General features: G+C 45.8%; 1 protein-coding gene across 10 annotated transcripts in view; it reads left to right on the top strand.

Annotated features, from left to right (window-relative positions):
- HERC1 (HECT and RLD domain containing E3 ubiquitin protein ligase family member 1) overlaps window positions 1–13,679 on the top strand; it is a 3,379,312-nt gene that overhangs the window by 1,496,399 nt on the left and 1,869,234 nt on the right. The window lies entirely within an intron of this gene.

Below are 13,679 nucleotides of genomic sequence, written 5' to 3'. Positions count from 1 at the left end.
ACCTTACATATAGATCAGCCTCAGATATCAACCCTGGAACCCCCAGAACAAGAATATTCACCACCCTTCTTGTGCTACCAGCCCACTCAAGCTTATCCTCGATGAATACTAAGGCACCCACAACTTTGCCTATAAATATCTCAAAATCCTGGTTCCAAGTCTGTGTCACTGACTGTAACGCCAGTAACATCCATCTCTTCTTTCATTCTCAGAAATGTCCTCTCAGTACCTTCTATTCTAATTGCCATTGCTTCCAGTTGAGACTCCATTGCGCACTTCATCTCGTCCAGTTTATCGATCAATCCTCCTGTTGCTGCTGTGATATCCCTAAATCTATTAGTCCTCACCCTTTCAACTTGTCACCTGAGGCCTTTTGAGAGTGGATCAGGTGCTTTAAACAAAATCACTTTTGGGACGCCTTCCCTGTTTGCCTGCCATCTACACGACACAGGCTGTCCCACTTACAGACCCAGCTCTCAAGACTGTTTGAAGGAGAGCTGCGGCTTGCACTGGAAGTTAACTTTCTATTAAGAGCACAGTCGCTACAGCTGGGGGCAGGCAATCTACTGGATGTCTTTCAAGTCGCTGCAGTGCTTCTGTGCCACTGCCCTTGGCTCCGACATCAGTAGGCATTAGAATCCCTCACTGCATGGTTGTGGTCTCGCTTCAAGGCTATAAAGAAATTGTTTCAATTAAAGGATATGCTTCCTTTGATCACACTTTTTTTTGTTTTTATCACAAGTCATCTTTGAAATGCCAACCACAATATAGAACAAAACATCTTATTATCACGACTGGAGATAAGCCACATCAAGATACATTTGAAACATATAAGTGCTAGGTAATTCCAAGTCAGTGCTGAGGCCTTCAGTATTCACATATCTTTAATTGTGCCCAAACTCAGGAGCAACCTTTAACAAGTTAAATAGGTCACAATAGAACAGAACACGACCACTCAGCAACCAGCTCGCAACTCCAGCATTCCATGTCTTTGATACCTTCACGCAGCTAAGTGATAATTTTATGAGCTCTGCGCATGCTCTTCCTCTGTGTACCTCTTGAGGCTGTTTTGACTGACATTTGGTGTTGAGAGTTTGGTATTGGTGCTCCAGTTTTTTTTAGGCATTCTGAGCTCTCTCCTATTGCTTGCTTGTTTTATTTTTCCCTTGATGATTGTCGTTGTTTTCCCTATCAACTTGGCTCCCAAGCCTGTCTTTGTTCAACCTGTTTATCTCAGTGAATATGAATATTTGTTTGCTGCCTTACTTACAAACGTACGCACGGTTTGAAGGGTTCATTTAATTCAGTATTGCTTGGGCACAGCCTACTGAAAATGTTATTTTCGTTAAAAGATAGGATGCTTAAGTGTTGTGATGCTTACGTTGTGGGTCCTGCACTACCCTCTGATATCAAAATTAGATTGAGCATGCATGCCAGGATTTAACACATGGTGAGCATGCTTTACATCGGCACATTATTTGCTGTTGAGAGAAAGGAAAAAAAATAACATTTTAAGTTTCAACTCAGTCTGAATTTAAATTGTTACACACCGATTATACACAGGAGTCGTGGTCTGTTATAATATTTAGTTATTTGTTTGTTTACAGCTCTTTGTACCCCTTATGAAGATTTGGAACATGGCTATTATGACTATCTTCAGAACTAGTGGATGTGTTCAGTTGAGCTTGGGCCGGAGTTATATTTTGTTTCTACTGCACAATTTGGGGCTGGCATATGGTGAAATCTAAACATTGCAGCGCAATGGACTAGCCTACATTGTGTTAGGGAGTTTAATCCTTATATTTAGTGTTGCATCAATAGTAATACGAATGAGCAATTCTGCCACTCGATTTGGCCCAGGGGGTTGAAACACAGTTAGACCTTATTGGTATTAGTAAAATGTATAGAATCAACATGCATTTTTTCTTGATCAGTATGATGGTAAAAGTGGGTACTGTTGGTGTATGGACTAATGTATGAGTGACATGCTGCGCTGTTTGCGTAATTTAATTGATTAATGTGTTTTTATAGACACGTGTTTGTATTTTGCGAAATGATAACCTTTAGTTTTGCTAATAAAGTTCAGTGATACCACAGACGACGATTATTGGTGTTGATTAGGGATTCATTCTGTGTTACTAAATAACACAAATGTTTCTCAAATGTCAACTCTTGTAGTTTGTGCTAGTCTGCAACAAGCATTCCTGCTATTACATTGTTTAACTTGTCATTGGACTACAATCCTGCATTGTCATTGGACTACAATCCATAAACCTGTTTCTGGCTCTGGTTGATGGAGCACCCGTTGCTACAACAACTATTATTAATTAGTGATTACAGGGTGCTTCAATCATCTTTAGATGGTATCCTTGACCATCCAGACTTCCAGATTAACTTAGCACGCAATATGTAATGCCTGGTTCAGGTTTGTGAGTTGTGGGCATCTGAAATGCACAATTATTTTTCACCTTAATTCAACCCAATCCCACTCAATTTAGATTTTTGCTATTCACCCTCCCTTTTTTGTTAATGTTGTGAAGTGTTCTACTCTGCATGTATGGGGCTATACAAAACACCAACAAATAAAGTTTGAACCAGTGAATATCTATAGTTCTAATAATAAGAAAAAAAAATGGAAAATGTTTCCTTATTAATGTTTTGCAGTCCCATGCAACGGTACTTATGCCATGTATACAGATTGTTCTTGTATGCCTAGGACCCCTCTGTTAACAGCAGAGCATTGACATTATGTGCAAGGTATTGCCACTATCTGCCAGGGTACTCCTTTTTTCTAGGTAGTGTTGTTTTATAGCCAAATATTAAAATGATATTCAATTATTTTGAGCCTGTCAGTGTGGACTGTCGCTTAAACAGTCCTGGATGGTTCTGGGTTTGCGCAGGACTGCCCACCAGCTGTCTCCATTGTTCCGAAATACTCACCACTGTGGATTACCCAGCTATATCTCTCTCACATTTCGATCTGAAAGGAGACATCACTGACTCTAAAGACTTCAACACGCAAGGTTTATTCAATATAACTGACAAGGTGAAATGTCTACAGCAGGACGTTCTGCTAGTGCAGGGTATGCCTCTCCACGTGCACTGTAGTTATACCATAACCTCCTCTAACCTCAACCATATTCTAACCCACTGCCAATCTGTTCCCTTGTAAAGGTGCAGAAGCACGAGTCCGACACAGTGGTGGCATATTTGTTAGCAAAGACTTTTATGTATATCAAATGAAAAGGAAAAACCTATGTTGCCCTATTTCTATGATGGGTTGCCCTACCTCAACAAAAATACTAAGGACTTTGTCAGGATGTCAGGTAAAGTAAAATGCCCACCGTCCTGTGTCCAAACCTATTTATGTCCCTTACACTGTAGACTAAGGACAAAATGGGCTTCTCTCATTCTGGGGATAGTTTCAAATGGTCGGCTCTTGATGAGAAAACACGAGTGGTTCTTTAAAAGTTCTTGATCTCAAATGCTCTTCCAAACGTATGCAAAGCACAGTTCCCAAGTATCTGGGGGGACTCTTCCCCTGTTCTTTTTTCCAGTTCACAAGCGTATCAAGTCTTGAGCACTCTCCTGCCAGACTTGACTATAGATTTTCTTATCACAAAACACAGTTCCCAAGTATCAGGGGGAGTCTCTTCCCATTTTCCTTCTCCAGTTCACAAATGTAGCACCAAGTCTGGTTCACTATCCTGCCAGACTTGACTGTAGATCTCAGAATTCCAGAAACACTCTTCTTTTGGCAATGGGCCCTCGACCCCTTTTGTAGCTCCTTGCACCTCTCTTTCTCTGTGTGCTTCCTCAGGCTTGTGTGGGTCCCTGGCCCCCTGTCTACTGCTTTTGCATGCCTCGTCCACCTTCGTATGGCTCCCAGATCCTGCTGTGTGCTGTTCTGGTGGGGCTTCCCGTCTTCATTTGGGTCCCAGACCCTGGTGTGCTGCTTCTGCGGACCCTCTCATCCTGTTTCACTCAATGTCCAATTGAACAGACCTGGTGAACTCTCTTGCCAGGTATTGTCCCACATAGGATATTACGTAAAGTTTGTTCCAGTTTTTACAGTTCTCTCGTTATTCCTTTTCGCTTTTTCAGGATATTGGTACGTGTCTCTTTAATCTGTTTGCCCCCCTCCATGTCCCACCGGCCGGCCGTTCCTTCCCCTACCTTCGGTAAATGTTGTGGTCTCCAGTCTGTCCTGTGACTAGAGCGTGGCTTCTGTGATGCTTCCCCATTCGGCATCCTGCTCTCAGTGGCTGCATAGTGGAGGGCTCTGCCTCGTGTCTCGGCTGTGCATCTTCTCCCTGCTTGGGCTTCGGAGGTCGGGTTTCCTCTTTGCCTGTCACCAGACCAGTCCCTGCTTCATGGACCTACTGGAGACATTAGTCCCCGCTCGGCAGCATCTTGTTCCATTCTCCTCGGGTCTCTCACAACGGAACCAGCGTGTGGTTCCTCGCTCCTCCAGGGCTGCTTGACAAGGGACACAGTCCTTCCTTATTTTTATCGCGGTGGCTGCCTCTTGTAGACTGTACTGCGTATGTTGGTTCTGTGGTGGGCTATTGCCTCCTTGCCTGATCTTCTTCGTGTCAGTGGTGTGATGCACTCCACCTGGGTAAGCCTCACTCTCTCGTACCAGTATTATTTGTATAAACGAAATCCTCTACTCTCCAGAGATACACAGAGGTCTGTGGGACCACATGGGACTGAGTGGGGTAAGATGAAAGCGGGGACATAAATGGAGGGGGTGAATACCGCTTTCTCCTAAGGTGTTAGTCACTGGTCCCATGTAGAGCTTCCCTTTCCATGAGATCAGCCCACTGAGTACCTCAGCCTCACCTCCATGGCTTCCTCAGCCTCACCTCCATGGCTTCATGGGAAGGGTCTCTACCCATGGGAGCAGTGACAATGCCATGGGATTCTTCACACCCTCTATCTCTAACTTACACCCAATAGATGGCTTTGCATTAAGAGTCAATGAAGTGTCGCTGCGCAATAGTTCGCCAGAAAATCTAACAAAGGAAGTCTATACTAAATGGGTGAGGGCAGGGCAATCCAATGGTTTACCAAGCTACTGCTTGTGTGGTGGTTGGGTGCCTTGGCCAGTTGGGCTGGGGTGCTTTTTAGAGTGGCAAAGCTGTTGTGTTATGATGAGTAGGTGATTGCTGGGAAGCAATACCTTATTGCAGCTCTCGTCCCAAAAATGTATTATGGAAGTGGTGAATTTGATGGGGTTTGGAATAGAACAGCTGCTGCTGTATGGCATGGTGGATACCTTCCTTCCAAATGTCTGTTTTTTATATTCCAAACCTTTGAATGCAATCTAATTGGCTGTACATGTAGGACTACCACCTCCTTCCCATACTAGACCCTCCCCCCACCACCAAGCAATTAATAAGCACCTCTTGGTGGCTCACTGTCCCAATCACACAGATACATATCATTTGCCATCAAATACAGAGGTGCTGACACTACTGACATAACAAAGTTGATGATAAATGGACAGTTATTTCCAGGTGTATAAAAAATGATTAATAATTCTGAACCATGAGTATGAGCAACTGTGTTGAATAGACTACCTCTTCTTCAGGGTCATCCCTTTTATGGTGTTTAGATTGTAATGTAAAATGGGCATTCATAGCACGTCTATGCCATTTTGGTGCACTTCTTGCTTGGGGCTAGTGGTGTTATTGGGTGAGAGAGGCAGATGGGATCATGAAGGGTTGTTGAGTGCAGGCAGGAAGTAACAGTCTATTTCTTGTATGTGTTGTATGTGGTGGTGACACTTGAGTATGTGTTTTTTTTTATGCAGAGAGTGCCCATGATCTGTTAGAAGACAGTGCTGGTGCAACAGGTTAGCTTATGGCGTTGTCCGTGCAGGAAGGACTTGAAAGAGGCACACATGTGGCAGGCTTGTGGAATGACCTCCGACCTGCTCCAAAGATCAGTATGGTGGAGATGGATGCAAATATGCATAAAGTTGTTGTGTGCAATTAGGCGACCAATTGTGTAGTTGTGCGCATGTTAGTTGGCAAGACAGTTTTTTGGGGAAATTAGGTTTCAGATTCATGAGAGGCCATATTATTCCAGCTATTGGTGTTCGAGTTCCAGTCTGCTTTGAGCTGAGAGTGGATTTTTTGTCTTGCTACGTTGTAGGATGTGCAAGGTATTCCCATTGTGTGTCAAATAATCCCACTGTGTGAAAGCTGCTCTCATTTCTTTGTCTTTTTATGGTCCGGTACTCGTATTATGCTCAACAATTCATGTTGGACTCTATAACAGATTTCTATTGCATTTTCTTGGACCATGCTTGGTTTGGAAGCATCTATAAACTCTCTGCAGAGTGTCCACAACGCTCAGATCCAGGGAGATGCACCTATTGGATTGAGAGAACCAGGACCCCTCGTCACTGTGGAGCAATCTTTTTGCAATCCTTTGGAGAGTGAAGGGGCATATCCAATCATAAATCATTGAGCAAAACACTGCAAGTGGGTTCTAGGGCGATTGATAAAACTGTAAGCTTTGAGTCTATCTTATGCAAAATGCAGCTCGAATGTATTAACCTGAGTACTGGTTGTTTATATGTAAGCACAACGCAAGCTCCAGGTTTTGAAATTTATTTGGATTTGATCAACCCAGGGTGTTGCGGAAGCGACACCTATTGACTTATTAATATTCTGTGAAGGTTTTTGTGATCTGAGAAACGGGTATCTTCTCCCGCTATTCAGACTGAAAAATATTAGAATGACCCGACTAGCCTTGGAGCTCTATAAGGATGACCTGAATGCTGTTATCTTTGTTTGGTAATACCTACATCGGGTGTGATTGAGAAGATCCAAGTGGGTGCAGCCTGCTGATGTTTGATTTAATTTGTTTGTTATATTGTCTATTGACCTGCTGTTGCTCTTTTAACACCCCCCACCCCCATCAGTGGGACTAGAGCTGTAATTGTGTGTGGGTTATATTGTGGAAATTAGGAACTTTTTTTATTGCTCGCTGTTGATGATTGTTGTTTCTTCAAACCATGGGACTTTGTCATGATACCAGGGCTCTTTTATGTTTTTTTTTAAATGTATATTGTTATATCGCCGGAATTTTTATGAATCTAGGTAATTTGATTTTGATTTTAATGTATTACTGTTTTATCTTTTAATGTTGTGTACATGTTATGCTTTTATGGCAACCGCCAAATACAGCTATGTAACAACAAAACGTCTGGCAAGGCCGTCTGGCAACTCTGGGTACCCCTCCATGTCCTGTCTAAGTTTGTTAAAAGTAATGCTGATAAACCATGTGTTAAAGGTTCCCCAGGCGGCACACCATGACCCTCTACTCCAGGCGTGGTCTGCATAACTGGGCCAACGTCAGAAAGAGGGGTTTGATCTATCTATCGAAGATTTTCAATGCCTGTTGAAAATGTTGGGAGAGTTGGGGGGAGGAGAGAAAGTAGCATGGATTGGTTTTCATTTGAGAGCAATTACTCAGGGAATTGTAATCCTTGCTCTCTTCCAAATTAAGATGTTCTTGCTGTGCTAGTAGCCAATTCACATTGTCTTAGGGACATGACCCTGTCGCAGAGGAGCAGGGAACTCTCTGAACCGCAGGCAGCTAGCCGTTGCCAGAGCCTGACCTACCCCAGAGGTGGCGCGAGGGAGTTGAGAAGTACCCATGAACTTGACACTCATTAATGTCTGAATGCGAATGAAAGGTATTACCCGAATTGTTCGAACACTTTTGTTTGAATGACCGAATTGACCGAAAGTCAAGGGTCCGAATTGACCTTTGCACAATCGACTGTATATATAATGGGGATTGCGGGGGGTTTCCCCCCACATATATGTAACAATTGACCTTCACAATTCGGTCAATTGTGCAAAGGTCAATTGTAATTCTGCTAGGTCCTGAAGACCCTCCGCATATGGAAACAAGGCATAATCACCATATACTAGTGATACGACAGACACGAGGTTCGATTTCCAAGTACTAGGGTTTATTGCAATGAAAATATATTCTCAGTCGGCCAACTGGGGTCTAACGTCTCGCAACGTGTGTCACCCAGACCTCGTGAGACGCAAGAGAGCCACCATTCTACAACAGTATATATATAAACATGCAATCATACAACCTTTTTGTGACCCATCAAAACCGCCCATAATGTATCTTCTCGAGCTAGGGTTCGGTAATTGACAATTATGACAAGTTTCTTAATCTATTATACTCGTTTTAGCAACAGTTGCAGTTTGCAGACATAGTTCTTTGTTAAGAAGAACATAAGGCACTTGTTCGGCAAGGATACTGTGTTTGCAGGAGAGACACATTCTAAAGCGTGTTATCTACTGGTTTCTATTCGTGAACTAGAGGTCAGCCTGATCTAAGAAGAGCCCCGAAGGGGGGGCCGCTAGAAAATTATAATTCATGTTTAACTGCTTGTTTCTACAGTTTTAGCAAGACCAGCCGGCACCTGGGCCGCTGATTAAATGCCTTCTCTGCTCGCCTTCAAGGATTTATGAGGGAGGAAAACAATGTATTTCTGTACTGTTTGGCATTTCTGTCTGGGCTGATCTTTCAACATACAAGCTGTGGCCTTGTACCGTGTATGAGCTTTCAGAGTATAATACGTTTTGTAAGCATTTGACAGAAAGGAAGAAAAAAGCAAATGGCTGATGTTACACAAAATGGACGCCCTATGGTTATACAGACTATTCTATTGTTACCGATGTAGGGCATACGATGCGATTGGTTTTCGGCCAACACAATATACCTTCTTATCTTTGGTTATGGTAGTTTCTAGACTTATCGAACAATTGTAGTTCGAACAATTTGAATACAACCGAATTAAAGCATTGGTGCCACTGTGTTATGCACAATGCCCATCAGCCTCAGTCCTGGAAACGTTTTTATCTTTGTACTACAGAACTACTACACACAGACACGCTCGGTCACTGGCAAGACCGTCATTTACCGGAAGTGTTGAGATTCCCTGGTGGCCCCAGAGAGGCATACTTAAGATTTGCTTCCTAAAATGTGTAAACCCCAATCCTTAACCAACAAGCAGATTACAAACTGGAGGGGAAAGGAAAATTCATCTGCAGTGTTAGGCAGACTTTGCAAACTAATCTTTTCTTACCAGCTGCAACAGGCACAACGCTAGAGACCGAAAAAGGGTGTGGAGGCTAACCACACTTTTGGAAGCCAGTCCTAAACTCGGTGGAATAGAACAGGCATTAATTGGCTGCATACTAGAGGGTCTGTGGGGGGGGGGGGTGTCAGTCCAGGCTGTTAAAGCCCAGCCAGACCAGAGTTAAAGGTGTTCATTGAGGTCGGGAGCAGAGTTGGTGGACAACTTAGCTAGGCGGTGAAGAGCAGACGATGGAGAAGAGTAGTGGAAAGACTGCCAGTGTTGTGAGAGAGTGTGGGGAAGGTATTGTTTTTCAGAGAAAGTGGTACCAATTGGGTTGGCGTGGTGTGTGTGAAAAGAGTCTGAGGAGAGGGAGGAGGAGGAAAGTAAGAGCAGGGGTGGGGGGCAGATTGCATAGAAGTGTGGGCATGGGTGCGAGTTGATTGGTGTAAATGAGGAGAATGGAGAGAAGGGCAAATCCAGTAGGTGGAGATAGTGTGGTGAGAACAGGGGAGAGAAAGAGTGGAGAGTTCAGAGTGAGGTAAGGTTGGGACATGGTGGAAGAGGGAAAGAGGGGAAGACTTTAAAATAAGATTAGGGCAAGGAGGCAGAGGGTGGAGTACAGGGAGAGGGAATTAGACTGGGTGGGGGTAGACTTGAGTGGGGGAGACAAGTTATGCAAGGAGGAAGGATTATGGAAAGAGTGGGTATACAAAGTGGGGAAGATGAGTGAGACCAGGAGATGTGCTAAGGAAAGAGAAACAAATTAAGGAGAGGTGAGAACGATGAAAGGCAGGTCGAGAGAACTTCTGACAGCACAAGGGGGAAATCAGAAGACCTAAGAATCTTGAAAAACCTTAGAAAGTCCCAGAAGGAGGCAGTCAGAGAAGGCCACAGCCTTGAAGCCCACCCCAGAGACAGAATTAAATTAGACAGGATGAGAGATAGACATGCCTCTGCTAGGGTGCAGAGAACCCACATAGGGACCCTCTTAGTTTGGCCGCCCCAAATGTTTCCAGAACTCCCATTGTTGAAACTAATACAATATTGAACCTTACTAGCTCTGTCATTTGATTCTTGGTCCCATTTTTGACAACATGCATAAGTGATGTTCAATTCCTGTTGATCGTTCATCATCCCAGACCATAGTGCAAAAGAATTGAGACCTTAACTGGGACCCCTGTATAAGGATAATTACAATGCTCTGAAAGCTGAATGTTCCCAGCTTATGGACACTGCATGTGTGTCTTGGATTCAGATTACGTTCTTCCTTGTTTTGCTCTGGGTCTGACCCAAGCAAGGGTTTGGATCACTCTTACAAATTGTGTATGCTGTGGGCTGTGTGACAAGGTCCCCTGTGTGGTCGTTGGGGATGCTGGTGAAGTGACCATGGGCATCTAGTAATAAAGCCTGATCAGTGATGTAAGCACATGTGTGAGGTCGGAGGGTCCCAATGTCAAACCTCAGCAAACAGGCCAGGAGACAAGGGCTCGCTGTTTGGGCGATTTAACAACATATGGCCTTTTTAGATATAAATGTTTTCCATGAAAACAAATCTGTGGATGCTGCAACATAGACCAAGCAGTGTGACAACATTGTGTATTTTAGTTCGGTAAAGCAAGGTCACCCATGTAGTGATGCTGTGGATTAGCAGGAAGAAGGCTCCACTCACCAGGAGTGCCGGTGCCACTGTATTGGAGAGAACTGACACGAAGAAAAAACACAGAGTTTAGCCAGTCCCCTGTTTGCGTGAGATAGGACAAAAAAACAATATGGCGAGAAACAAATATATTCCAGAGGAACCTGTGTTGCAACACATTTTCCTGCACTAGTATTGTGAACCATAAACACCTGCAAACCCGTAAGAGAAGCCTGGCCTCAGCGGAGCGAGAACTGGTATTTATAAGGAACCCTCAACAGGACTGTTGAGGTGTGGAAGGGAGGAGCTGGAATGGATGATAGACCAGAGGAGGAGGGGAGGGTGGTGCTCCCTCTACAATAAAGGGATGTGTGAAAATGGTGGGTGGAGGTACGAGCACATGGCGAAGCATAGTGGAAGAGAGGGTGTTCTTGAATAGTCAGTGGAGATAGAAATTCATTTTTTTAAAGAGTTCTCAAGAGGCCAGATGGGTACAATAGCCTGTCAGAACTACGAGGAGGCGAGGGATAGAGATCTAACAAGAAATTGGACCCTTTTATCGAAGAGGCAGTCAGAAGCCCAGTAACCAATAAATAAGCCATATAAAGACTTATCTTCCAGGAGGAGTTGTGACCCCACTTGAACTCTACTGGCATGCATATAAATTGTAACCATGAGCCGAAGCCACTACCTTGTTAAGCAGCCATCTTTGCAAAGACAACTTAGCTGTTAGGAAAGCCATCATGGCAGTGAGTGCGGCTGGCAAAAAACCCAGGGAGGCTTTGTGAGTACTCAAACGTCCTGTACCCTTTCCTTCATCCTTGTGGGTGTTTTGCCAGGCACGGGGATGGTACTGAACCTTTGGCAGTGAAGAAAGGGAGCTTTACCTTTAAATTTAGTATAGTGTGTGGGGGCCTGCCCTGGGCGTCAGACTGCCCACTTGCCCCACCCTCTGGTGCCTCACCTCAGACCTTTTTTTCTGCTTGGACTGGAACGGACCTTGCAGCTTGCGCTGGATTTTGTCTTTTTGGTAGTATGCATGCTTCCCTGTGTTTTTTCTTGATTAACTCACCACCCTTTGGTGCCTCGCCTCCCTCTCTGCATGCTGGTCGCTAGAGGCTTCACCAGGTGTGCCTCGTGCGACCGTTCCTTCCCGGCATCAGACCCCCACGCACTCTGGAGTGCATGGAGCGCGATCACTGTTGGGACACGTGCACGGCGTGTGGCTCGCTTTGCTCCCTTTGAAGAATTGCCTTTTTCGCTGGATGGAGATCTTCCATTCCTCTCCTCCAGGCCATTTCAAGGACTTTGTTGCTAAATCATCACGCCACAAAAAGGTGTGCCATTTGTTTTCCAAGGCAGGCCAGCACAGAGACTGATTCTCAGGGTCTCCAGCTGGGAGGGGGTGACTCGGGCCCTGTTATCGGAGGCAGGGCCTAGGCCATTAAGGCTACTGGCCCCGTGCTGAGGGGCACAGGGCTCTCCCGGGCCAGTCTCTCGGGGGGCTTTTCGGGCTCTGTTTCCGCACCGGGTGCGAGGGGCCTTTGGGCTCTGGTTCCAGGTATAGGCCTGAGGTGCAGTCCCACGCTCCGACTACCAGTTCTTTTAGCTGAGGGGAACGGGCCTTCCAGAGCTTCCTCCTAAGGTCTGCTCCGGGGGGGACAGGTTGACTACCAGTTACACGACTGAGGGCGTTCCGCCTACTGGAGCCCCCACCGAGGTCAACACAAGGGTGTCTAAACTGGGCCATAACAATTCTTCGTCCCCCGCACAAATGTCAGACCATACTCTGGACCCCAGGCCTTGGTGCCTTCCGTCCCAGGACGCTGCACAACCTCAAAAGATGGCGGCCCAGCACGCGGTAGAACCAGCGCCCTCAGCCACCATTTTAGGCCCATACTTGATGCCACCTCTGGCTCCGTCTCCATCATAGTGGGCCGTTCAAGTGGGGTGCAGCCCCCTTTCACCACACCAACGGTTGGTTCTGGTCCGCAGGCTTCAGGTTACTGGTCGCCCCATGGATATATGTAAACCTGTCAGCCGCTTAGATACTCCTCACAGGTCCCTCAATATACTGAGCCTGACAGGAGGCCCAGCGCTTTTGAGGGCTGGGCATGCACACCTTTTCCTCGACATGGCCAAGCAGCATGTGAATAGTTGTTTTTTTTTTAGCACTTCCTGACGTTTATGAAGTCGCAACAGATGTTGGGGCTACTGAAGTACCTCATCCAAGGATGTGCTGCTGCAGGTGTTGCCTCCCAGGCCAACGCCTCTGGGGCCTCCGGCTCAGCCACCAGGGGTCCCAATCCACCAGTTGTTAGTGGTTTGGCCCCAACTCCCTGCACAGTCTCCCTTTTCTCTGCCTCCCCCTCTGCCCCCACCACTTCCACCTCCTCCACAGGCGCCTCCATTTGCAGCTCCAGCCCCACTGTACACTAGTGACGATGGCAGGGGTCCCCCGGTTTTGCTGTCAGTATCCCCAGACACACCACCTCTGGCACAGTATGAGGGTGCTGACGATGCCGAGGGTGAGGAATCTGCCTCAGTCAACGCTTTCCACGACCGGGTGCAGGGCCTGGCTGAATTCCTCGGGGTTCTGCAACCAGAATAGGTTCAGCCGGAACCAGGCATACTAGCGGAGGTCCTAGCTCTTCGAACAATTAGCCATTCAGGCATTCCCCAGCAGATAGACGTCCTTACTTTTACAAGGAAGGTCTGAGAAAAGCTGAGGGCTAATCCTCAATTGAACAAAAGACTTGATGGGCGCTTTAGACAGCTTTAGAGTGGAAGAGGTCCTGTTGAGCGCTCACCCCCAAACTCACTCCTCCATTGTGGTGGCAGTATCCATGTATTCTAAACCTTCTTTATCTGCTGCTGTCTCTACCACCAGCTGTTTGTCCAGGGAGTACAAGCTTC

Source organism: Ambystoma mexicanum, chromosome 11 (assembly GCF_040938575.1).
Source record: "Ambystoma mexicanum isolate Mex_15411 chromosome 11, UKY_AmexF1_1, whole genome shotgun sequence".
Classification (NCBI taxonomy): domain Eukaryota; kingdom Metazoa; phylum Chordata; class Amphibia; order Caudata; family Ambystomatidae; genus Ambystoma; species Ambystoma mexicanum.
This window is presented reverse-complemented; position numbering and strand designations above follow the sequence as displayed.